The sequence below is a fragment of the Pseudorca crassidens genome, chromosome 2, assembly GCF_039906515.1.
Source record: "Pseudorca crassidens isolate mPseCra1 chromosome 2, mPseCra1.hap1, whole genome shotgun sequence".
Taxonomy (NCBI): Eukaryota; Metazoa; Chordata; class Mammalia; order Artiodactyla; family Delphinidae; genus Pseudorca; species Pseudorca crassidens.
In genome coordinates, this window is record NC_090297.1 from 60,566,106 (window position 1) to 60,593,213 (window position 27,108).

A 27,108-nucleotide genomic window follows, 5' to 3' on the forward strand; every position below is an offset into this window, starting at 1 on the left:
CGCGGAGCACAGGCTCCGGACGCGCAGGCCCAGCGGCCATGGCTCACGGGCCCAGCCGCTCTGCGGCACGTGGGATCCCCCCGGACCGGGGCACGAACCCGTGTCCCCTGCATCGGCAGACGGACTCCGAACCACTGTGCCACCAGGGAAGCCCCACATATACTATTCTTATTTAATCCTCCTAGCAGCATTTTAAAGATGAAGACACTGAGACTCAGAATTTAAGTAACTAGTGTAGGGTTACACAGCTAGTGTATAGAGGAACTTGGATATGAAACTTGGTCTTTGACATCCTATGTAATCATCACCATCATTGTAGGGTTAGCATTTTTTTGTTTCATTAACATGTTTGCACTAAAAGTGTTTTCCCAAGATGAGAATAATTTTTAACGTAATTTTCAGTGAATATAAATAGTTGTTTTTATTTTAATTGTTATTTTTTAAAAATGTTAGGTAACAAATACATTTTCTTACCTGAAAGCTGGAGTCAGAATAAGGTTAGGTATATTGATTTAACCTTCATGCATAGTTTTTTGTGCAGAACTCCTGTTGAAATAAAATTATGAAGCAAGAAAAAAATCTCTGGCTTTTAAAAATCTTTTATTTTCTCTGTAATACTGCTTACCAAGATGTCATGATGCTAAGTACAAGAAATGTACAATTGGGAAAAAAGTTGGTGAGATTAGATTAGAAGGGAGGGATGTGTATTTAGTGAAGGAGGAACATATCTTGAAGCCTAATAAAGAAGATATTACAGGCTACATTTATGTATTGTTTGTCAGGGATGGATGGATGAATCTAAATGATTTTGTGCTATCAAGATATCTGGTACAAGTTTCTGAAAAGTGTTATACTCAGGGTGATGCTTTTTTTCTTTTTTATCCAATCATCTTTGTCTTAAATTTTTAAAATCATGTCTGATTTGAGGGAAATAGCATCCATTTGTTTCTGGTTCATTTCCCCTTTACTCATTTATTTGTAACATAAATCTCTGAAACAGAGGGCTTTGGGAAAAGCTAAATTTAGTTTTCCATTATCTCTCATAATGAAAAACATGGAGATCAGAGTACAAAAGCCCTAAACAGAAAGTTGTAATTGGTATCTATGGATATTTCTTCAAGTTAGCTGCTATATAAAGTTCCCATAGTCAACAACTTAAACTAGGGTCATTCTTCTGGTACATTCCTCTTTGTGGAATATTGCAAGATACTTTCCTGGCAGAGTCAAAGAAGCTTTTTCAGAGTTGCTTCGATTCAACCAATGGTTTATTGAGTACCAGCAGAGGTCTAGGCTCTTTTGGGAATAAGAAATTTATATTAGTCACATTTCCAACCCTCAAATAACATCAAGGTCCATTGGATAGGTCAGACATAAGTAACAGATTGAAAGATCAAAAAGGTGTTACTGGTCTGGCAATGAGAGCTATAGAGGTCTTTTGGGTTTATCAGTGGGGAGATATAAATTAAGGCTTAAGTGTGTATGTGTGTGTGTATATGAGAGAGAGAGAGAGAGAGAGAGAGAGAGAGAGAGAGAGAGAAAGAGAGAGAGGGAGAGAGGGAGGGAGGGAGAGATTTGGGTTAGACCTTAAGAGGTTTTTAAGACTTATATGTGCATGAAAAGAAGGCTAGGGTGGGGGGGGGTCACAAGTTAGGGAACATTTCATAGAGAGTTATAACATCAATATGATGCAGGAATATCATAGACACTGGGTTAAGAAGTTCATGTACAAGGCAGGTTTTTGGAAGATTTATTTTGGGGAGGTACAATTTTATTCTCTATTTTTGTCTCTCAAACATAACCTCTACCTGGGATTGGTGACTTCTTTCTATCAAGTGCCCTTGTTAAATCATATAACTTTTCTCTCCTTTGCTCTTGTCACCTTGAGTTCCTTTATGGACATAGCTAAATAGGTAGCCCCTTTAGCATGGCTTGGCTTGGTAGAAACTTTGAAAATAATTTAACCTTTGGAATTGCTGCTTTATTGTTATAAAAACTGATTAAAATTTTCTAGGATAAAAAGCTTCACAGAAGATTGCAAATTTATCTAGTTTTCCAATTTCATTTAACATTCCTGTTTTCAAAATATATTGAGATAAAAATGGACCCCTTAAGGTATAATTTTGAAAGAATGCAGAGAGATTCAGAAAATATATGATCTTAAGGTTGTCCAGGCTCTGAGGAATACTATATAGGTATAAATTTTACATGTGGAATTGAGACTCTTGTAAATAAAATTTCATTTACCTTCTTACTTATACAGAGGAAATGTGTATTGAGTTGAAATTGCCAGTTCTCTGTGTCTGCAAAGCAGTAATAGAGGAGGGTAGGTTGAGGTTGGGAATAGTTTCCATTATTTATATGACTCCTAGTTGTTTAACTAGAGGAAGATTTAAAAAATCCCTTTCTGTAGAAATAATGTCAGGTGGACTGCATCATGGTTTCAGTCTCACTGCAGTTCTGGGAATCCACAAATAACAAGAGATGGACAATTCAGGAGACTCTGGCCAAGAACATAAAAGAAGACATAGTTTTCCTTTTTTTAAAAAAATGATGAACACAGTAAATGTGTTTTTAAAATGGATTGTTTTAGGAATACAGGTCTAGCAAGTGCAGATTTTAGGCCACAAACAATGTACAAAACAAACACACAAATAAAAAACACTCATTTTTTTCCTAGCAATTTTTATTTTAAACCCTTATTCTGCCTGCTGGTAAAGATTAAATATTAGTCAGTTCAATCACTTCAGGGGTACCTGTCCTCCTACACATTTCCCCCATATTGTATGTAAGTTCCAGAGGACTTATGGAAGCTCTGGGACTCATTCTTGGCTGTTGTCATCTATCTGCTATGGCACCAGCTGAGATGTATATTATTTTTTCCACTTTCAGTAATTGGTCTATGTGTGTTACTACTGTATTCTGCTGTCTCAATCACATGGCTTCTGTACCCCACTTTGTGTATGAAACACCTTTGGCTCTGCTCCTGGACCCCAATGAAGAAGAGGAAATCTCTCCATGTAGACAAGCCCCAGAGGCATTCTATCTACTATTTCTCCTACTATGCTGCAGCTGTCAAGTTCCTCTCTGTTTTATGTGCAAATGAAGGACACAGATCCTCACTCCTCTCAGATTCCAGGGTTTCTCTGCCTCCCAATCCCCAGCCTCTAAGGGCGCTTTCTTAGGGAACCAACAGCATACAGCCTTCTTGTTTTCCCTGTCCCTTCTTTTTCCTCCCCTTGCCACACATCCCCACTGTAAAAGGGAGTCTTCGTCTAGCCTGCAGGTGATGTGATGTGACTTCCTTCATTCTTTCCAATCTGTTATTTAAAGCATACATTTTATGTTTTTAAGGGCTCAGATTTTGGGACCTCAGAAACTCACACCCTGAAAATGAAGTGTCAGGTTTTGAAACTCAAAAGCTGTAACTGCCTTTAACTGCCTTTCTACTAATTTATCACCCTCCCTGATACAAGGCATCATTATGCTGTCTTAGTAATAGAGTTAATATATTAAGCCATATACTGCCACACTTGTGTTTTTAGCCATACTTTATGGAGATGTACAAAGAACATTTCCTTTTATTCTTGAACATCTTATTTTCAGGAACTGCAAAGAGTCTGGTTTTACCCTACTTATAGCTAACAAGTTAGCCTGCTACACAGTCTCATGGATGATGGTAGAAGACATGAGACTCATGAGTCAGAGACAAAGGACAATTTATTACTAATATAAATAGCAGTAGCCAGAGTACCAATCAGCAGTTTTGGAGCCCCAATTCCCACATGATGATGACAAGAGTGACAGATGCCGCCTGTGTATGCAGCGGGTTATGTTACAGGAGAGGAACTTTCAGCTTAGGGAATTTGAGCATTTTATAATAGGCGGTAAGCATACCTGCCTTTTGCTTCAGAGAGACATTATCTGTATAGCTGTTTGCAGATATTTTTGGAAAGATAGTATGTAGCTAAGGTCTATTAGTGCCTTACTTGCAAGATATACAGGAATGCAAAAGAATCATGAATGTGTCTCCTTATTCCCGTTAGCATTCAGAGAAATTTGCTTTAATAACAAAAACCCTTGGATCACCAAGCAAAAGTTTGAAGTCTCTTAGTTGTCCATTGCCCCCTTAGATTATGATTTTAACCTTATCACAAAGTGATAAGGCAAAGACCCAGTACCCTGACACACGTGACAATAGTAGTAGTGTTGAGTAGTAATTAATGTTTATTTAATGAGATATTCCACCTCCCCCTCGGGTCCCAGGTCCTTAACACTGCCCCATACTTGTTCATTCTAATGGATATTGGCTATTGGGCACCCTCATTTATTCATTTATTTATTAGTCAACTTAAAAAATCAGTTTTAAGGATTTTTACTAGGATGAATGTGATCTGTTTTGAAATACATTTAAAACACCCTACTGAGACCTACTGAGAATAGGAAGATGTTAGAGGGAAGATATGTTAACTCTTCCTTAAACTAAAATGAATTTTTTGTTTAAATCCAGTTTTTATGTATTCAAAGGACAGCTTCTAGAGTAAATGCATGAGGCAAATAAATGGATAACAGTGAAAAAAAATGTAGTCAATTTTATATGTAAAAGCAACTGAATTTTCCTCTTTCCCTAGGGATGTTTATTCTTATGCAGATAAATCCAGGATAATAAACCTGGGGACAGTTCTGCTTTCTGGAAGGAAATTCTTTTGATTCCTCTTTGATTTTTATCAAAAAAATTAGTTTCTGGTATCTGTACTATTTAGTTACTGGTGATGATGGAGCAAATTAAAGTGTGCTAATTATATTTACTATAGTTAAACAACCACAAAGGAGAATCTATATGAAATATTTATGGAAGCTGGTAATATTGTTTTACATTTATAATATTTTTCATAATAAAAGTGATAGCCATTCCATTTAAACTGCTTACCATTAGAGTGATAAAGATTATATTTTTCAACTAATTAAATTAGGTCTCAGTGTATGGCATCTGGAGTGAACTCAGCTAACTGATATACCTGATAGCTTTCTTCCTAATCAGCAGGACATGAAGTCTGTGTTCCCTGACACCTGCTAAACTGTAGACCGTACTTGATGCAGCAGCACTAAAAATGAGGACCTCAGACAAGCCATCCTAGCCACTGTGGCACGCATGCTTGGTAGTGTATCCCTTTGCATACCAGGGCAGCTTATAAAGGATGAGTGATCTTTGCTGTGTGGAGATAGTACAGTGTTTTTGCAGAGTGTACTTATTATCTCTAGAAAATTGACCTAAGAGGTAATGTGGCTGCTGTGGGAGGATTTATGTAGTCATTAGGATAATTTTGTCTTTATTGCAAAAGTGCTGGATATTTTGTCCTCAACTGAGAAGTATTGTGGTAATTAGTACTGAGGCATCTTGGAAAAGTAGTCTGGACCCTCATTGTAAATCCCTCCAAGGTACCAGCATGAATGCTTTCTGCTACTTACATTTCATCCTCTATAACTCATGCCTCTGAGGAGACCCTTGAGGATCCTTTGCAAAGGACCAATAGTTTATTTAGTTTCATCACAATAACAGCATCCAGACAGGAATGTTTGCACAATGCATCCAGGGAAATGGAATCACAATCCAGCTTTACTTAAGATTCTCATGCCTACAATGAGGTACAGAAGCAGCAAAGAGCTGTTAGATTTCAAGAGCTTGGACTCTGAAGAAGGCAGTGGCCATCATGATAGTTAAGGACTAGAGGCCCTGCTCCTGCTTTCAGGGCACAAAATAAGCCTCCTGAATACTAGTGTGACACTGGAAGAGAGGGAGAGCCCTGGTTATGACCAGGGATAATATTCTTGAAGTCCAATAGCTAGGGAGTTCAGAACTGAGATTAATTTGGAGAAAATAAAGTGCTTATGATTGTGAACAGAAGATTTATGCTTGCTAAAATTACTTATTGGTCAATGATAGCATTTTACCATGGTGATCCCTGTGATTGTCAATTAGCATGTATTTCTGTTTATTCATTCATTCAACAAATATTTATTGAGCTTCTATTATGTGACAAATCATGTGCTAGGAGCTAGGAATATAACAGTGGGCAGTACAATCATGATCTCAGTTCTCTGAAAGCTTACTGTCAATAAAGAATACAGATACTAAAACAAATAAATAATTGTAAGTGTGAGGTGTTTAAAATTTACAGGCACAACTCAAGAATTCATAAATGTAATTTTACTTTTTTAAAACTGAAAGCAATTTTGCTCTGGAATCCCCATTTTTACAAACAGTGGGAAATTCCCAGTCTTGCCACTTGCAGGTAACACAGTCACTCCCAGTCTAGAACATAGAGTATTTTAAATAAATATTTAGTTAATTTAAAGATTTATACTCAGTTCAAAATTCACATTTATATCAAGACTGTTTTCACCTTTCAAGAACTTTTCCTTTTATTTCCTAGGGATGTCATCTGGTTATAGCTTATGCAAATGACATCACAGCACCAGGGGAGAAGTGTCTGGTCCATATGCTGTCCTATTTCCTGGCTGACCTTCACTGACATGTCTTGTTCTCCTTGGTCCTTGAGTATCACCTTCTGATTCCCTTGCAACTTTTGTTGATGTGCTCTGTTCCAGTTACTATTGCTGCATAACTTGCCACCGCCAACTTAGTGGAATAAAATGACAAAATATTATTATACTCACAAATTCCATGAATCAAGAATTTGGAAAGGACACAATAGGAATGAATTATCTCTGCTCCATGATGTCAGAGATCTATGGGAAGACTCTGTTTGGGAGTAACTTGAAAATGGGTCTGTAATCATAAGAAGCCTTTCTCATTCACTTTCATGCCTGGAATAAAATAGTTCTTGCTGGGACTTCAATTGGGGCTGTCAGACAACACTTCTAAATATCCTCTTGTGTGGCTGCTTGGGGTTCCTCATAGCATGGTGGCTGGTGGTATACATTCTGTTTTTCACATAATTGCAGGTGACAATGTCACTAAGTTTTCTGATTCTCCATAATAGGGATTCTCCTTCTAGTTTTTTTTTTTTTTTCTCCTTCCAGTTTTTGCACTTCATTTTGAGCTCTCTTACTGGCAACATTCTCAAAATACAGATTTGTATTAACAACCTATTCAAGGCATCTTAGACTTTCTCAGTAATCCTCCTCAAAATCCTTTCAGCCCAGTTCCAAAGCAACTACTACATTTCTAGGTATTTGTATGGTAACCTTACATTTACAGGTACAAAATTGGCATTAGATTTCTACTGTTTACAACAACTTACCCCCAAACTTGATAGCTTAAAACAACAGAGTTTATTATTTCACAGTGTCTGTGAGTCAGCAATCTGGGCACAGGTTAGCATAGGGACTCTCACATGATTACAGTAAAGATGTCAGCTGAGATTGCAGTCTTATCTGAAACTTAACTGGGGAATGATCTGTGTCCAAGCTTATGCAGTGGTTATTGGTAGGATTAAGTTCTTCATAGGTTGGACTGAGGCTGTCTTCCGTTCCTTGGCACATGGGCCTTTCCACATGGCAGCCTGGTTCATCAGAGTGAGCCAGCAAAGAAAACAAAAGAGCACCAGCAAGAGACTGTGTGTCAGAGCCAGAAGGCACAGTCTTTCATAATCTAATCTTGGAGGTAATATCCCATCACTTTAACTGCACTGTATTCACTAGAAGGAAGTCACTGGGTTCCAGCCCACACACATGAGGAGAGGATTACACAAGGGAGTCATTCTCAGGAGCCAGGAGATCACTGGGGACCATTTTAGAAGCAGCCCTATCACATATACATTTATGGATTTGCTTATAAAAATATAACAATAAAGGAAAGTTTGCAAAGTATTTTAATATATTGAAAGAACCTTTGACTGCCAGACTAGAGACTTGGGGGTTCTCACTTGACTTCTGCTACTAATTGAGGAGTCTACTTAAATTCCATGGGTCTTAGTTACCTTAGCTCTAAAATGAGGATACTGATAAAGATATTTTGAAAGTTTTCTTCTTATTCTTTTACTGAAAATATTTTATTTTTTTAATGGAGTCTAGTAGCTTTACAATGTTATGTTAGTTTCTGCTGTACAGCAAAGTGAATCAGTTATACATATACATATATCCACTCTTTTTTATATTTCCTTCTCATTTGGGTTACCACAGAGCATTGAGTAGAGTTCCCTGTGCTATACAGTAGGTTCTCATTAGTAATCTATTTTATATATATGAATGTATGTATGTCAATCCCAACCTCCCGATTCTTCCCATCCCTCTTTCCCCCCTTGGTAACCATAAGTTTGTTTTCTACATCTGTAACTCTTACTTCTGCTTTGCAAATAAGTTCATCTGTACCATTTTTCTAAATTCCATGTACAAGTGATATTATATGATATTTGTCTTTCTCTTTCTGACTTACTTCAGTGTGTATGACAATCTCTAGGTCCATCTGTGTCACTGCAAATGGCATTATTTCGTTCCTTTTTATGGCTGAGTAATATTCCATTGTATATGTACCACATCTTCTTTACCCATTCCTCTGTTGATAGACATTTAGGTTGCTTCCGTGTCCTGGCTATTGTAAACAGTGCTGCAATGAACATCAGGGTGCATGCATCCTTTCGAAGTAAGGTTTACTCCAGATATATGCCCAGGAGTGGGATTGCTGGGTCATATGGTGGCTCTATTTTTAGTTTTCTAAGGAACCTCCATACTGTTCTCCATAGTGATTGTGTCAGTTTACATTCCCACCAACAGTGCAGGAGGGTTCCCTTTTCCCCACACCGGTTTCTTCTTTTTCTTAAAAAAGATTACTAAAATCAGTATCTCAGATATATCTAGGAAATAATATAATGGCATGATAAAATGAAGGAGTAATAATAATATCTTTACACAGGTATACACATTTGGTATCTATTTTTATGACATGTGAGTTTTAAAATTTGATTTATTTTTATTATTTTATCTATTTATTTATTTATTTGCGGTATGCGGGCCTCTCACTGTTTTGGCCTTTCCCGTTGCGGAGCACAGGCTTCAGATGCGCAGGCTCAGTGGCCATGGCTCGCGGGCCCAGCCGCTCCGCGGCATGTGGGATCTTCCCGGACTGGGGTACAAACCCGTGTCCCATGCATTGACAGGCAGACTCTCAACCACTGCGCCACTGGGGAAGCCCCACTCAATAGCATTTTTATTAGGAGATTTTATTGACTACTCTCTGTGGTAAAGGTTGTAGGCCTTCTTATGCCTGCATCATTCTTTAAGGTGAGAAAGTTTCCTTTATTTGAAAAGGGAGAAAGGAATATCAAGTGAAAAAAATTAAGCAGAGAGTATTGACTATCTCAGTAGTTCTTTTCTATTTTAGAAGATAACCAAAAGGAAAACTATTGATGAGATATACTATTTTCACATAGACAAGGGTCTGCCACAGTTAAGATTGTCCTTCTATCCTCAGTGATACAATATTCAATGAGGGAAATGCAGCAAATTCGGGTCATAAGGTGTTTTTTTTTTAATAATAAAGATAATAACTCTTGTAAAACACTTACAAATATGTCAAATATAGAGAATAAATATCACTTACTATTACACAACCCCCAAATAATCATTGATAGCATTTTAATATGTTGGAATAATTTCTAATATTTTTAGACCCTAAGATTACAAAAATGAATAAAACATGGTGTCTGCTTTCAAGATGTTTGTAATCTAATGGAGATAATAGATATATAAATATATGATGAAAAATCAGTGTGGTAAGTTTATTAAAGCAGGTATGCACCAAGTGTTATAGAAGCATGAAGGAAGAACACTTAATTCAGTCTCGTGGTGGAGTTGGGTGTCAGAGAATACCTCTTAGAAGTGGTAGAGGAGGTGACTTTAAATGATGAATCTTAAATGAGTAATTTTGAATTACTTGAGAATGAGGCAGGGGGATGATGGGTCTAGGACTTATATGGATACCAAGATTTTTTTCTTTTTCTTTTCTTATTTCCTTTCTTCCATCTGTCTCTCTTTGGCATGGGTCTCACCCCTAAGACTCTGCCAGTTGAGGGTCACAAGGGTCAACAAGGCTGTAGGTGACCCTGCCCCCAGGGCTCCAGGCACCTTACCTTCATGGCTCTGAGAGATTGCTGTCTGGCCTGGTGAAACTGAGGCAATTCACCCCCTTCCCCCCACCACCCCCACCCACACCCCTGCCCATACCAACCTCTTTCCTTTGAAACCAAGGAGGCAGCCTTGATGATCTCTGAATTGCCTTCAGGGTTATTTTTTCTTGTGGTTTCGAAGTATACCACACAGTGGCAGCTGGATAACTCTATGATCTGGTCTTGTAGAATCTAAGAAGCCTGATAGCCTTCCTTCATTTCATCCTGTCTCTGTCTTCTTCAGTTCAAACTGGCAGTGTTTCTGCTGGGGTGCCTGATTAAGGCAGTGACTCATACTCATACTAATCTCTTTATCAAATGGCTGTTTGGCCACACCCTTAGTGGCTCTTTTCTGAATACATTTTCTCATTTTTTGCAATATGGGCAGGCTGAGGATTTTCCAAATCCTTAAGTTCTGGTTCTTTCTTGCTTAACATTTTCTTTTTCAATTCATCTTCTCTCCTTTCACATTTTACTATAAACAGTCAGGAGGAACCAAGCCACTCCTTCAATACTTTGCTTTGAAATCTCCTCAACTAGATATCCCGTTTCATTACTTGCAAGTTCTCCTTCCACAAAACGCTAGAATGAGAACACAATTCAGCCAAGTTCTTTGCCACTTTACAACAAGGTTTGCCTTTCCTCCAGTTTCCAATAACACGTTACTTATTTTTATCTGAGACCTTGCCAGAATGGCCCTTACTGTCCATATTTCTGCTCATGATTCTTTATGTATTCTCTAAGTAGATAAAAGTGTAAGCAGATAGGTTAGGGTGTCCCTGGAGAAAGAGAATCAGGAATGGCTTTCTTGACATAAGAGAAGCCATTTTGGCCTAAGCCATTTTGTGATCTAAGCCTGGCCACAGTGCTTGCCCTTGAACAAGTCTCAGTAATCAATGATCTTAAGGGAAGTAAGGGAATGCAGGAACAAAGGAAAAGCAGTCGAGAAACAATAGTTTAGCAATAAAACAGAGTCCTAGTTCCTCCTCAAGGGATATACATAACAATCTGATACAGTTTTTGAGTTCTGCAGGAACTAAGGCCCCCACCCAGGTGGAGGATGGTGACTACAGGCTGACTCCAGACTGGTTGGAATGAGAAAGTTGATGATTAAACCTTACACATTTATGGGAGGAGCTTAGGAAGTTTGGAAGGAATTGGAGGATCAGAGAAAATGTCCCTAATCAGCCCCATGGCACTGGTTCTAACCAGTGCAGCAAGGCAAGAAAAGGAAATCAAAGGCAAATAGATTGGAAAGAAGAAATAAAACTGTCCCTGCTTGCGGGTGACATGATTGTCTTCATAGAATAGCCCCCCAAATCAACAAGAAGTCTTCAAGAACTAAAAAGTGGGATCAGCAAGGTAGCAGGATACAAGATGAACATATATAAAATTTAATTGTATTCTTTTATACTAAGAATGGACACCAAAATTAAAAATACAATACCATTTACAATCACTCAAAAAATTAAGTATTTAGAGATAAATATAACAAAGTATGTACAGAAACTATATGCTGAAAATTATACAATTCTGATGAAAGAAATCAAACATGATCTACTTAAATGGAGTGGTGCACGATGTTCATGGATAGGAAAAATCAACATAATAAAGATATCAATTCTTCTTTAATTGATATATAGGTTTAACACAGTTATTATTAAAATCCCAGCAAGATTTTTTGTAGCTATAGATAAAGCTACTTTAAAATTTATTTGAAAGGTAAAAGAACTAGAATAGCTAAAACAATTTTTATTAAAAATATATAATGATAGGAGTCAATCCACCCATTTCAACTTATTATATAGGTACAGTAATCAAGACTGCATGGCAGCAGAATAGGTATAGATAAATGTAACAGAACAGAAAACCTAGAAATAAACATACAAATATGCCTACATGATTTTTGACAATGGGTATGGCTATAGAAGGGCATTGTGATGGGTCCTTGTCGTGATGAAAATGTTCTGTATATTGACTATACCAGTGCCCATATCCTAGTTACGATATTGAGTTATAGTTTTGTAAGATATTACCATTGGGGGAAACTGGGTAAAGGGTACATAGGATCTCTCTGTATTATTTCTTACAACTGCATGTGAATGTATCTTTATCTCAAAATAGAAATTTTAATTTAAAAATAAATTATAGGTTCTCTTTCCCTGGAACCACACCCAGTACCAATAATCGTATCAGTCGGAGTACAATAAAGGAAGCAAAGCCACTGTGAATGTCATGGGATAAGGGATTTATTATAGGAATAAGACTTTATACAATTTTGGGAGGCCTTAGGGAAGTAAAATTCCAGAATGAGAAGTTGGTGGATCAGAAAACAAATCACTAATCAGTCTTCTTGAAGTAGTGGTGTAGATGGAGAAGACAGAGCTTGCAGGGGAATCTGAAATGTACAGCATGCACAGTTGCTGACGTCGGACTGTGAGGATGGAGTGAGTAGAGATGTTTAGGAGAAGCTTTGTAGCTCCTTCTCTTTGTAGCTTTCACCTCTGTGTGTCAGTAGCCAAGTGTCTGGCCTTAGCTCTGGGGCTTTTGATGGTCGTCAGGTGCATCAGTTGCAAAGAAGAGCTGGATGGACGTGGAACAGAGGAAAAGATGAACTGGTACCTAGTTGGCTTTTGTGTCTTTCCATCTGATTTTGAAAAAACTCTTAAGCATAATAGTCACTGTTCATTTCCACCTGCCAAATCTCACTCATGTAAGTTCCTTTTTTGGCCAATTCCAACTATAGGGAAGGGGATTCTGGAAAACATAATTCCCAACAAATCCCTGTATTAATAATAGCAGCTAAAATTTGTTTATGGAATGCTTACTTTGTGCTACTTTAGGCACTGTTTCATGTATGTTACATGCATTATTGTATTTTACATAACGTATTATATGGTTGGTCCTAAAGGCACAGGGATTATGTAGAAGAGTCAGGTGCAAAACTCAAGCAGTCTAGATCCAGAATTTGCACTTAGAAAGTCATCCTGATATTGCCTCCCCAACTGATCCTGGAGCCCAACAGGATCTCTGCCCATTTTTGCTGAAGTTATTCAAAATATATTTCAATTGAATGGGACAACCTAGAATTCTTCCAACAAACTCCACCTTTTTACCAATCTTACTTGAGTTGGGTTTCTCTCAATTGAAATATAGAAGGAACTGACAGGAGAGATCTTCTGTCTTGACTCCTTGGTTTTTCATCAGTTGAGAGAGGTTATATTCTTTTCTTTTTTTTTTGGCTGCGTCAGGTCTTAGTTGCAGCACGCAGGCTTCGTTGAGGCATGTGGGATCTTTCAATGCGGTGCTCTGGCTCTTTGTTGCTTTATGTGGGCTTCTCTCTAGTTGTGTGCAGGCTCCAGAGCATGTGGGCTCTGTAGTTTGCAGCACGCAGGCTCTCTAGTTGAGACACGTGGGCTTAGTTGCCCTGCCATGTGGGATCTTAGTTCCCCGACCAGGGATTGAACCCACGTCCCCTGCATTGGAAGGCGGATTCTTTACCACTGGACCACAAGGGACAGCCCGAGAGAGGTTATATTCTAAGGAATCTTAGGATATCTCTACCATGGCAGCTAGGATTCCGTGCATACATGGCCTTCTGTATCCAATCCTGCTCATCACATTTTATGAAAAACACATTCTATAATACCCCAAGCGTCTTGTTGGGAGAAGAGGTTGCCAGGACAATAGTCTCAGAATAGATGCAGAAAGACTATTGATAGAGAGGGAGAAAGCTGACTATGACTCACAGCTATCAGGTTTCTGAATTCCCAGTTTTCTGGTTAGAACAGAATCTGTGTTTCTGAGTTGGTGGGAAGCTGGTGGAAGTGGGAAACAGCAGAGCTGATTTTGTACCTACTTCCTGGGTGGTAGAGCTCTGTTTCAGAGGTTAAAGTGTACATGGTCTAATGGATTAACTTCTTAATCCAATGTTATCCAAAATGAAATTTCTCCCAGACTTTTGTAATATTTTTGCCCATTATTTTTGTCTTTAGAGCTCTTTTAACTTTTGTTAATTGTGTGACTTAAAAATAATTTTATACAGAAAATTGAAAATAAGTGAATCATAAATAATCAGTGAATTTTCACACATCAAACACATCCATATAATTAACATTCAGATCAAGAAACAGAATTCTACAGGTATCTGAAAAGTCTCCGTTGTGCTTTCTCCTAGTCATTATCCTAGAAGTCTATGTTGACTTTTATCAGCATATTTCCCCATTTTTGTACTGTATCTAAAAGCAACATTATAGTATGTTCTTTTGTGTATGAATTCTCTTGCTCAATATTGTTTGTGAGTTTCATCTATATTGTGTGTGGGTGCAGATTTTATTCTCTTGCTGTCTGTGTTCCTTTGTGTGAATATACCATAATTTATTCATTATCCGTTCTTGATGGGCATTTGGATAGTTTCCAGTGTTTGACTCTTATGAAGTGTTGCTATGAGCATTCTAGAACATATCTTTTTGCAAATATAAATATGCACACATTTTTGCTATATATCCATGTGTGTAATTATCGAGTCATTGGACTGTCATATATTCAGCTTTGTAAATACTGCCAAATCATTTTACAAAGTGTACTGGTTTACAGGACTACTAACAGTGTGTGAGAACTCCAGTTGCTCCATATCCTTTCCAACACCTGGCTTTTTTGCTCAGGAGATTTTAAAAAAATTTTTAGTTTTTAATAAAAATTGTGTAATTTAAAGTACTCAAATGGATTTTAAAGGAAAGTTGGGAAATGGACTAAGAAAATATTATCCAGTTGACATATAAACTAGAGTTTTCTTTTATAAATAAATTTATTTATTTATTTTTGGCTGCGTTGGGTCTTCGTTGCTGTGTGTGGACTGTCTCTAGTTGTGGTGAGCGGGGGCTACTCTTCCTTGTGGTGCGTGGGCTTCTCATTGCGGTGGCTTCTCTTGTTGCAGAGAACAGGCTCTAGGCGCATGGGCTTCAGTAGCTGTGGCACGAGGGCTCAGTAGTTGTGGCTTGCTGGCTCTAGTGTGCAGGCTCAGTAGTTGTGGCGCACGGGCTTAGTTGCTCCACAGCATGTGGGATCTTCCCGGACCAGGGCTCGAACCCGTGTGCTCTGCACTGGCAGGTGGATTCTTAACCACTGCACCACCAGGGAAGTCCCAAGAGGTGTGTTCTTAAAACAGTTGGGAAGGGGAGGAATACTGGATATCGGTGTCACTAGTATTGCCTATCATACCTTGCATTTTCTTCTGGACAATTCTAAGTTGCAGTAAGAGTAATAATTAAATGTTTTAACCACTGTTATCACTTTTCCAGAACAGCCCTGTAAGGTAAATACTATTTTATCCATTCAACAGAGGATATGACTAATCCAGAGAAAAAGTGGAAGGGTTGAAGGGGGCTCCAGTTCTAGCAGAGTCCCGGGGTATTAGGCAGCTTACCAGAAGAGGAACTCAGATATCAGATGGAGAAAGGAAGCAGCATTTACTGAGCAACTACTATGAGCTAGTCTCTGTGTAGGAATTTTACAAATATTATCTGACTGAATATTCATAGTTGACGTATGAAGAAGTTTTCTTAGACTTATTCTACAGGTTAGGAAATGAAGGCTCAGAGATGCTAAGTAGCTTTATTGGATCACACAGTTGGTAAAGGTATATCTGGAATTTGACCTCAGTGTGATTGACCTTGACTCTATAGTTCACTTATTCACATATGAATTAATTCATTAATTTATTCAATCATGTTTATTGAACACATTCTCCGTGGCTGGAATTATTCAATGAAATATATATACAGCAATAAATGAGAGATATAAATTCTTACTTTTGTGGAGATTATCTTCTGGTGAAGGGAACTAGACAATAAACAGTAAAGAAATAAACAAGCAAAAAAATTATAGATTGCCATAATTGCTGTGAAGACAAAGTGCAGGGTAATGGGATGGAGGAGAGTGACTGGTGAATGAGAGCCATTTTATAAAGGATGTTCAGGGAAGGCTTGTCTCAACAGGTGATATCTGATCTAAAAGTTGGGGAATGAGAAAGAACCAGGTCCCTGAAGATCCCAGGGAGGATGTTAGTCGAAAGGAACAGAAAGTACCCAGGTCCTGCTGTGGGAAAGAGATGGGTGAGTGTGAGGAACTTAAAAGGACCTAATTTGCTGGAGGGCCATGAGTAAGGCAGACAGTGAGTGAGGAGAAGTTGGGGAAGTAGGCAGGTTGGAGGAGGTCGTTGAGGGGTGTGACCACCGGTTGACCTACAAGCTGGACCTGGGCAATCAGAGGCTATTTATCCCCTCCCTCGTCCTTGGAATGTATATCCTGCCCACTCTTCCTATTGTGGGAGACGTTTTCAAGGGCAAAGACTTGAGAAAGCAGTGTACTGTTGAGCTCATCTGGATGGTACATATGGCTGAATCCAGTTAAGGCATCTCTGTAAACTTTGCAGATTCTGGTACATGGGCGCAGAGATCTATTCATATTGTGGCCACCCAAGAGAAGTATTGTATGTAAGTTCCCTTGCTTATTAAATTAGCCATCTACCAATCTAGAGTAGAGTACTTCTTTCTTCTGTCTCTCTTGCCCTCCGTGTGTGCAGGGACCAGTTTCAGATTTCATCTGGGGAACTCCCCAGTTTGCGAACCAACACAGATCATATATGGCCTTGGATATCAGATAAAGGAACTAAAAATGTCTTTTAGATGTGGATGTGACATGATCTTGATGATGATTTAGGAAGGTTGAGCTTGTTGTTACCCAGAAGGGGAATAGGCCAGAATCAGGAAGACCTTTTAGGAGGCTACTGTAACAGCTGAGTTCAGCAGTTATAGTGGAAAGGAAAGGACAGTAATGAGGGAGTCTGTGAAGGGAGGATTGGAGGATATGGAGGCTTATTGAATATTCTGTGGGTAGGGTAAAGAGGAGGGAAAAGTCAATGGCAGCTTCTAGATTTAGGACTTGGGGGACTAGAAAGTGTAACAAACTGGAAATCTTGAGGAGGAGTCGAGGAAAGAGAAAGGTATTATTATGAAATACGGCACATAAGAAGTCACAATAAAACAACAATGTTGAATGTAATCGTAGCTTTCTCTTTTCTCATTGCTTTAAAATTTTTTATTTGATGACCATATATTAAAATAAAAGTAAAGAGACACCAAAAAAAAGAGAGTTTGAATGTTCTTTCTTGAGACTGACAGAATTTTCAGTTTCTGTTACTTTTCTACAACTGTGTTGGTAGTAGAAAATGAAGTTGATGGAAAGCACAATGCAAACAACATAATTCAGCCAGCTTGGAAGGTAAATTGAGGTAAACATTTTGTTTATTGCTAAGACGAATGAGAGGATAATTGGAAAGAGAGTCCAAGAGCAAAATATTATAAATATCTTTAAGATACATATGAGGAGATCCTAGAACATCTCTGGGTATTGCTTGGGGAATCCAGTGTCATATCAGTTTGGTTATTTTAATCAATGCATTTATTTTATTTAATTTTTTGGAGATATAATTGACATATATCATTGCATAAGCTTAAGTATACAACATGTTGATTACATACATTTATATACTGCAATATGGTTATAACTGTAGCTCTAGATAACACCTCTATCATTTGTGTGTGTGTGTGTATGTGTGACAGGAACAATTGAGATCTAGTTTCTTAGCAACTTTGAAACTTATAATACAGTATTGTCATCTAAAATCACTATGCAGTTCATTAGATCTCCAGGACTTAAGTATCTAGTGGTTGTAAGTTTGTATCCTTAAACAACATCTTCCCAATTCCCCCAACCCCCACTCCTAATTCCCCCATCCACCATGCTACTCTCTGTTTTTACAGGTTCTGTTTTTGCAAGCTCTAGAGTGCAGGCTCAGTAGTTACGGAGCATGGGCTTAGTTGTTCCACGGCATGTGGGATCTTCCTGGACCAGGTATCGAACCCGTGTCCCCTGCATTGCCAGGCAGATTCTTTTATTTATTTATTTTCTTATTAGTCATCCATTTTATACACATCAGTGTATACATGTCAATCCCAAGCTCCCAAATCATCACACACCCACCCCCACCCCTTGCCACTTTCCCCCCTTGGTCTCCATACGCTTTTTCTCTACTTCTGTGTCTCAATTTATGCTCTGAAAACAGGTTCATCTGTGCCATTTTCTAGGTTCCACATATATGCGTTAATATACGATATTTGTTTTTCTCTTTCTGACTTACTTCACTCTGTATGACAGTCTCTAGATGCATCCACGTCTCTACAAATGACCCAATTTAGTTCCTTTCTATGGCTGAGTAATATTCCATTATATATATGTACCACATCTTCTTTATCCATTCGTCTGTAGATGGGCATTTAGGTTGCTTCCATGAATTGGCTATTGTAAATAGTGCTGCAATGAACATTGGGGTGCATGTGTCTTTTTGAATTATGGTTTTCTTTGGGTATATGCCCAATAGTGGGATTGCTGGGTCATATGGTAATTCTGTTTTTAGTTCTTTAAGGAACCTCCATACTGTTCTCCATAGTGGCTGTATCAATTTACATTCCCACCAACAGTACAAGAGGGTTCTCTTTTCTCCACACCCTCTCCAGCATTTGTTTGTAGATTTTCTGAATGCCCATTCTAAATGGTGTGAGGTGATACCTCATTGTAGTTTTGATTTGCATTTCTCTAATAATTAGTGATGTTGAGCAACTTTTCATGTGCTTCTTGGCCATCTGTATGTCTTCTTTGGAGAAATGCCTATTCAGGTCATCTGCCCATATTTGGATTGGGTTGTTTTTTTTAATATTGAGCTGCATGAGCTGTTTATATATTTTGGAGATTAATCCTTTGTCTGATGATTCATTTGCAAATATTTTCTCCCATTCTGAGGGTTGTCTTTTCTTCTTGTTTATGGTTTCCTTTGCTGTGCAAAAGCTTTTAAATTTCATTAGGTCCCATTTGTTTATTTTTGTTTTTATTTCCATTACTCTAGGAGGTGGATCAGAAAAGATCTTGCTGTGATTTATGTCAAAGAGTGTTCTTCCTATGTTTTCCTCTAAGAGTTTTATAGTGTCTGGTCTTACATTTAGGTATCTAATCAATTTTGAGCTTATTTTTGTGTATGGTGTTAGGGAGTGTTCTAATTTCATTCTTTTACATGTAGCTGTCCAGTTTTCCCAGCACCACTTATTGAAGAGACTGTCTTTTCTCCATTGTATATCCTTGTCACCTTTGTCATAGATTAGTTGACCATAGGTGCGTGGGTTTATCTCTAGGCTTTCTATCCTGTTCCATTGATCTATATTACTGTTTTTGTGGCAGTACCATATTGTCTTGATTACTGTAGCTTTGTAGTATAGTCTGAAGTCAGGGAGTCTGATTGCTCCAGCTCCATTTTTTCCCCTCAAGACTGCTTAGGCTATTCGGGGTCTTTTGTGTCTCTATACAAATTTTAAGATTTTTTTGTTCTAGTTCTGAAAAAAATGCCATTGGTAATTTGATAGGGATTGCATTGAATCTGTAGATTGCTTTGGATAGTATAGTCATTTGCACATTATTGATTCTTCCCATCCAAGAACATGGCATATCTCTCCATCTGTTGGTATCACCTTTAATTTCATTCATCAGTGTCTTATAATTTTCTGCATACAGGTCTTTTGTCTCCTTAGGTAGGTTTATTCCTAGATATTTTATTCTTTTTGTTGCAATGGTAAATGGGAGTGTTTCCTTAATTTCTCTTTCAGATTTTTCATCACTAGTGTATAGGAATACAAGAGATTTCTGTGCATTAACTTTGTATCCTGCAACTTTACCAAATTCATTGATTAGCTCTAGTAGTTTTCTGGTGGCATCTTTAGGATTCTCTCTGTATAGTCTCATGTCATCTGCAAACAGTCACAGTTTTACTTCTTTCCCAATTTGTATTCCTTTTATTTCTTTTTCTTCTCTGATTGCCGTGGCTAGGAATTCCAAAACTATGTTGAATGATAGTAGTGAGAGTGGACATCCTTGTCTTGTTGCTGAACTTAGAGGAAATGCTTTCAGTTTTTCACCATTGACGATGTTTGCTGTGGGTTTGTCGTATATGGCCTTTATTATGTTGAAGTAGGTTCCCTCTATGCCCACTTTTTGGAGAGTTTTTATCATAAATCGGTGTTGAATTTTGTGAAAACCTTTTTCTGCATCTACTGAGATGATCATATGGTTTTCCTTCTTCAATTTGTTAATATGGTGTATCACATTGATTGATTTTCATATATTGAAGAACTGTAGCATCTCTGGGATAAAACCCACTTGATAATGGTGTATGATCCTTTTAATGTGTTGTTGGATTCTGTTTGCTAGTATTTTGTTGAGGAGTTTTGCATCTATACTCATCAGTGATATTGATCTGTATTTTTCTTTTATTGCAGCATCTTTGTCTGGTTTTGGTATCAGGGTAATGGTGGTCTCGTAGAATGAGTTTGGGAGTATTCCTTCCTCTGCAATTTTTTGGTAGAGTTTGAGAAGGATGGGTGTTAGCTCTTCTCTAAATGTTTGACAGAATTCACCTGTGAAGCCATCTGGTCCTGTACTTTTGTTTGTTGGAATATTTTTAATCACAGTTTCAATTTCATTACTTGTGATTGGTCTGTTCATATTTTCTATTTCTTCCTGGTTCAGTCTTAGAGAGTTATACTTTTCTAAAAATTTGCCCATTTCTTCCTGGTTGTCCATTTCTTTGGCATAGAGTTGCTTGTAGTAGTCTCTTAGAATGCTTTGTATTTCTGCGGTGTCTGTTGTAACTTCTCCTTTTTCATTTCTTATTTTATTGATTTGAGTCCTCTCCCCCTTTTTCTTGATGAGTCTGGCTAATGGTTTATCAATTTTGTTTATCTTCTCAAAGAACCATCTTTTAGTTTTATTGATCTTTGCTACTGTTTTCTTTGTTTCTATTTCGTTTATTTCTGCTCTGATATTTATGGTTTCTTTCCTTCTGCTAACTTTGGGTTTTGTTTGTTCTTCTTTCTCTAGTTCCTTTAGGTGTAACGTTAGATTTTTTATTTGAGATTTTTCTTGCTTTTTAAGTTGGCTTGTATAGTTATAAACTTCCCTCTTAGAACTGATTTTGTTGTATCCCATAGGTTTTGGATCATCGTGTTTTCATTGTCATTTGTCCCTAGGTATTTTTTGATTTCCTCTTTGATCTCTTCAGTGATCTCTTGGTTATTTAGTAACGTATTGTTTAGCCTCCATGTTTTTGTGTTTTTTATGTTTTTTTCCCTGTAATTGATCTCTAATCTCATAGTGTTGTGGTCTGAAAAGATGCTTGATATGATTTCAATTTTCTTAAATTTATTGAGGCTTGATTTGTGACCCAAGACGTGATCTATCCTGGAGAATGTCCTGTGCACACTTGACAAGAAAGTGTAATCTGCTGTTTTTGGATGGAATGTCCTGTAAATATCAGTTAAATCTACCTGGTCCATTGTGTCATTTAAAGCTTCTGTTTCCTTATTAATTTTCTGTTTGGATGATCTGTCCATTGGTGTAAGTGAGTTGTTAAAGTCCCCTACAATTATTGTCAAATTCCTCTTTTAGAGCTGTTAGCAGTTGCCTTATTAATTGACGTGCCACTATGTTGGGTACATATATGTTTATAATTATTATATCCTCTTCCTGATTGATCCTTTGATCATTACGTAGTGTCCTTCCTTGTCTCTTGTAACACTCTTTATTTTAAAGTCTATTTTATTTGATATGAATATGCTACTCCCCTTTTTTTTTTTTTTTGCATTACACGGTCCTCTCACTGTTGTGGCCTCTCCCGTTGCGGAGCACAGGCTCCTGACGCGCAGGCTCAGCGGCCATGGCTCACGGGCCTAGCCATTCCACGGCATGTGGGATCTTCCCGCACTGGGGCACGAACCCGTGTCCCCTGCATCGGCAGGCAGACTCTCAACCACTGCGCCACCAGGGTAGCCCCTCTCGCTTTCTTTTGATTTCCATTTGTGTGGAATAACTTTTTCCATCCCCTCACTTTCAGTCTGTATGTGTCCTTAGGTCTGAAGTGCATTTCTTGTAGACAGCATATATATGGGTCTTATTTTTGTATCCATTCAGCAAGCCTGTGTCTTTTGGTTGGAGCATTTAATCCATTCACGTTTAAGATAATTATCGATATGTATGTTCCTATTACCTTTTTCTTATTTGTTTTGGGTTTGTTTTTGTAGGTCCTTCTCTTCTCTTTTGTTTCCCACTTAGAGAAGTTTGTTTAGCGTTTTGTTGTAGAGCTGGTTTGGTGGTGCTTAATTCTCTTAGCTTTTGCTTGTCTGTAAAGCTTTTGATTTCTCCATCAAATCTGAATGAGATTCTTGCTGGGTAGAGTAATCTTGGTTGTAGGTTCTTCCTTTTCATCACTTTAAGTATATCATGCCACTCCCTTCTGGCTTGTAGAGTTTCTGCTGAGAAATCAGCTGTTAATCTTATGGAAATTCCCTTGTATGTTATTTGGCGTTTTTCTGTTGCTGCTTTCAGTAATTTTACTTTGTGTTTAATTTTGGCCAATTTAATTATTATGTGTCTCTGCATCTTTCTCCTTGGGTTTATCCTGTATGGGACTCTCTGCACTTCCTGGACTTGGGTGTCTATTTCCTTTCCCATGTTAGGGAAGTTTTTTAATATAATCTCTTCAAATATTTTCTCTAGTCCTTTGTCTCTTTCTTCTCCTTCTGTTACCCCTATAATGCGAATGTTGTTGCATTTAATGTTGTCCCAGAGGTCTCTTAGGCTGTCTTCATTTCTTTTCATTGTTTTTTCTTTATTCTGTTCCGCAGCAGCGAATTCCACCATTCTCTCTTCTGGGTCACTAATCTGTTCTTCTGCCTCCGTTATTCTGCTATTGATTCCTTCTAGTGTATTTTTTATTTCAGTTATTGTATTGTTCATCTCTGTTTGTTTGCTCTCTAATTCTTCTAGATCTTTGTTAAACATTTCTTGAATCTTCTTGATCTTTGCCTCCATTCTTTTTCTGAGGTCCTGGATCATCTTCACTGTCATTATTCTGAAATCTTTTTCTGGAAAATTGCCTATCTCCATTTCATTTAGTTGTTTTTCTGGGGTTTTATCTTGTTCCTTCATCTGGTAGGTACATAGCCCTCTGCCTTTTCATCTTGTCTATCTTTCTGTGAATGTCGGCAGGCAGATTCTTAAGCACTGCGCCACCAGGGAAGTCCCCTGACTGTTTCTTTTGCTGTGCAAAAGCTTTTTAGTTTGATGTAGTTCCATTTGTTGATTTTTCATTTATTGCTTGTGCTTTCAGTGTCACATCTAAAAAAAATCATTGCCAACATCAGTGTCAAGGAGATTCTTCCCTATGTTTTCTTCTAGGAGTTTTATGGTATCAGGCCTTATGTTTGTCTTTAATCCTATTCAAAACATTTATTGAACACATTATTTGTTAAGTACTATACTGTGTTCTGTAAGTACAAAGATGAGTAAGACAGGATGCCTTTCATCAAGGGGCTTATACTCTAATGGAAAAGATAAATACAATTTATGGTAAGTGATAAGATAGACATGAGCCAGATGCTGGAGAGGTTCAGGCAGTTCAGTGTTCACTGAAGACTTCTGCTGCTGAGCACAAGAGGAGTCTTGAGGTATATAAATAAGTGTGAGCCAATTGAACGATGGGAAAAGAAACTGCGTTAAACATTCATCAAGGTATGAAACAGATGGTGTTCAACCTACAACATCACACTTCTTTCCAAAACCAGCCTCTTACCTTAAGCCAGAGGATACCACGATAGAAATGATGATCTGTTTCATTTTCTTAGGATCCCAGGAGCAGTGAGCATATATGCAATTTCTAAAGTCAACACTTTTCTAGGATGATGCTTCAATACAAGAAACCTGCTAAAGCTAAAAACCCGGTGACTCTGCCTCATGCTTGTCTGATCGGCTTGCTTTCTGATTAGAAATTCTTGTTACATACCCTCCATCTTGGGCAGCATCAGGATTACTGTGGAGTTTTGGGCCTTCAGATCATCTTAGTGGTATTTAAAAACAAAATCCTTTCCTGGAATCTTAGGATATAAAAAGTTTGAATAATGTTTATGTATGTTTTCTAATAGCAGAAATGACTGCAGTTCTCTCTTGAATTCCATGGAAATCTCCTCTTTCGGTAAAAGTAATTGCTATTATTATCTGTGTCTTTTTTAAGGGCTGCGGTCATATTTCTATGAACACTACAGTTTTTCTTTGAAAATATGCAGCAGTCTTAACAATATCAAATGTCATAAGCTGATTGTGTGGCAATCCAGAAACTTGGTCTCTTTTGTTGTGTTTCTTTACTTTGACAAGCATTAAGGATGCAAAAATTATTTCAGGGCTTTGTCAGGTCTTCCTAGCAGGCAAGATGCACAGCAGTATAATACTTGTAAAGAGTAGTTCCTTTGTGCTACCGTAACAGACACCAAAGACTGGGTGGCTTATAAACAACAGAAATTTATTTCTCACAGTTCAGAAGGCTGGGAAGTCCAAGATCAAGACTCTGGCAGATTTGGTGTCTGGTGAGGGCTTGCTTCCTGGTGAGCTGTTTTTTTGCTGTGTCTTCACATGGTGGAAGAGACAAGGGACCTCTTTGCCACTTCTTTTATGAGGGCACTAATCCTATTCATGAGAGCTTTGTCCTCATGACCCAATCATCTCCCAAAGGCCCCATCCAAATACCATCATGTTGGGGATTAGGTTCCAACATATGAATTTGGGAGAATGCAAGCATTCAGTCTATAGCCGTCTCCTTTTCAAGTTCTTGGTTAGGGGTAGGCAGTGGGCTAGAGGGTTTATATAATATCAGCTGTAGTTTTTTGCACATCCCAATGAATGTTTATTAAATGAGAAAAGGAACAAATGATGAAACTCCGAAGAGTAGATTGGAGTGTGTGTGTGTGTGCGTGTGTGTGTATTTTCAGTGGCTTCTTAACTGGCCTTTAATCCCTTACAATCCATTCTAAATAAGCAGCCAGAGTGATTCTCTTAAAAAGAAGTCAGATCATCTTCGTCTTTGCTTTCAACCCTTTATGGCTGCCCATCACACTCAAAGTGAAAGCCAAACTCATAAAGCTATAAAACATTGCACAATCTGGCCTTTATTACCTCTTTGATTTTATCTCACAAGACCCTTTCTTGAGTCACTCTTCTCTAGCCACACTGGCTTCCTTGCTGTTTCTCATAGATGCCTGGTGTGCTCCCCCACACAGGGCTTTTGCACTTGCTATTCCATCTACTTGAAATGCTCTTCCCACCTAAACATATAAAGACTCCCTCTTTCCTTCCAGTCTTTGTTGAAACGTCACCTCAATGAGGTCTCCCCTGACCATTCTATTTGAAGTCACAACTGTCCCTCTCCTCACCCCCCACCCATTGCCTTTCCCTCTTATCACCATCTAACACACTGTGTATTTATTTGTGTTTATTTTATTTATTGTCTGCTTCCTCTTTAACATCTTTTTCACCTAAAAGAATATAAACTCTAGGAGGGCAGGGACTTTAATATATTTTATTCACTAATTTATCCTCCTTTACCCAAAACATACGTGGCAAAAATATGACCTCAAGAAACATTGGTTCAGGGACTTCCCTGGTGGTCCAGTGGGTAGGACCCTGTGCTCCCAGTGCAGGGGGCCTGGGTTCAATCCCTGGTCGGGGAGCTAGATCCCTCACGCATGTTGCAACTGAGAGTTCACATGCCACAACTAAGAGTCCACATGCTGCAACTAAGAAGCCCGCATGCCTCAACGAATATCCCACGTGCTGCAACTAAGACACGGTGCAGCCAAAATAAGTAAATAAAAATAAATCTTAAAAAAAGAGAAATATTGGTTCAATGAATGACAAAGTAAATATGTGTGCATGTGCGTATGTGTGTGTGTGGCCTTTAATGCAACAGTTAAATGTTGTATTAGTAAGATTTTTAGATGTTCATGAGCAAAGCCTCCATCTGAGACCTTATTTTCTGTGTGTTCTTCAAAACCTAGGCCAAAGCAGAATACTAGCAGAAAGGATTAGAATTGAGGTGTCAGTGTTTCCTTGCCTGGGCAAGGAAGACCCAACACAGCCAAAAATAAATAAATAAAATTAAAAAAAAATAAAGTGAGATTCTGAGATTGGATATTCACAGATAAACTTTTTGTCAAGAGAATGAGAAAAGGGAAAAATGAAGTACTTGAATGTTTAACTTTGAAAAGAGTGGAAAATCAGAAAGATTCAGTGGCCTCTTTGAAGACTTCCTCCTCTCCTGTAGTCATGGGGCAGATATGGTTCTGGGTCAGGGCTGGAGTCTGATAGGAGGTGTGGGACAGAGGTATGTGATGCTTCTCTCACAGTGGGCACTGAGTGGCGAGACATTTGTGCCCCACCTCTGTGTCATCAGACGGCATCCACAGTGGAGGAGGCCCTCAATAACAAGCTTGGCAAGATGGCTGTCCATCCGCCTCTTTCTCCAGCTTGTGTTAGATCTGTGCACAACTACGGCAATGGCAGCAGTGTGGGAAGCTCTGCATGAGCTCAAAAATATGGCCTTTCCCTCACCAGGTCTGATCCGTGACTTGGTATTACTCCCCAGGTGTACTTTACAGCCATGTGGTGATACATCGATTATGTCAATCCTCTTTCAACATTGAAGAGGCAGTGTTTTGATTTCATCAGAGTAGACATGTATTCTAGGACAGATTTGCCTCCTTAAACACAGTGCTTCTGCCTGCACCACCAGTTATAGACTTAGAGTGCTGTATCCATGACCACGCTGTTCCACAAAACATTTCCTCCACTGTTGGGGCATACATTACAGCAAAGAAAGGGCTGCAGTGGGTTTGTGCCCAGAGTATTCACCAATTTTACCACTTACTCCCATGACGCAGGAGCGGTCACAGTACAGCCCTGATACAACACCCAGTAAGATTTGGTGCTGTCATACAGATAGTGGTGTATGACTTAAACCATCAGTCCACGTATGTTAGTCTTCCCATTAGTCAGA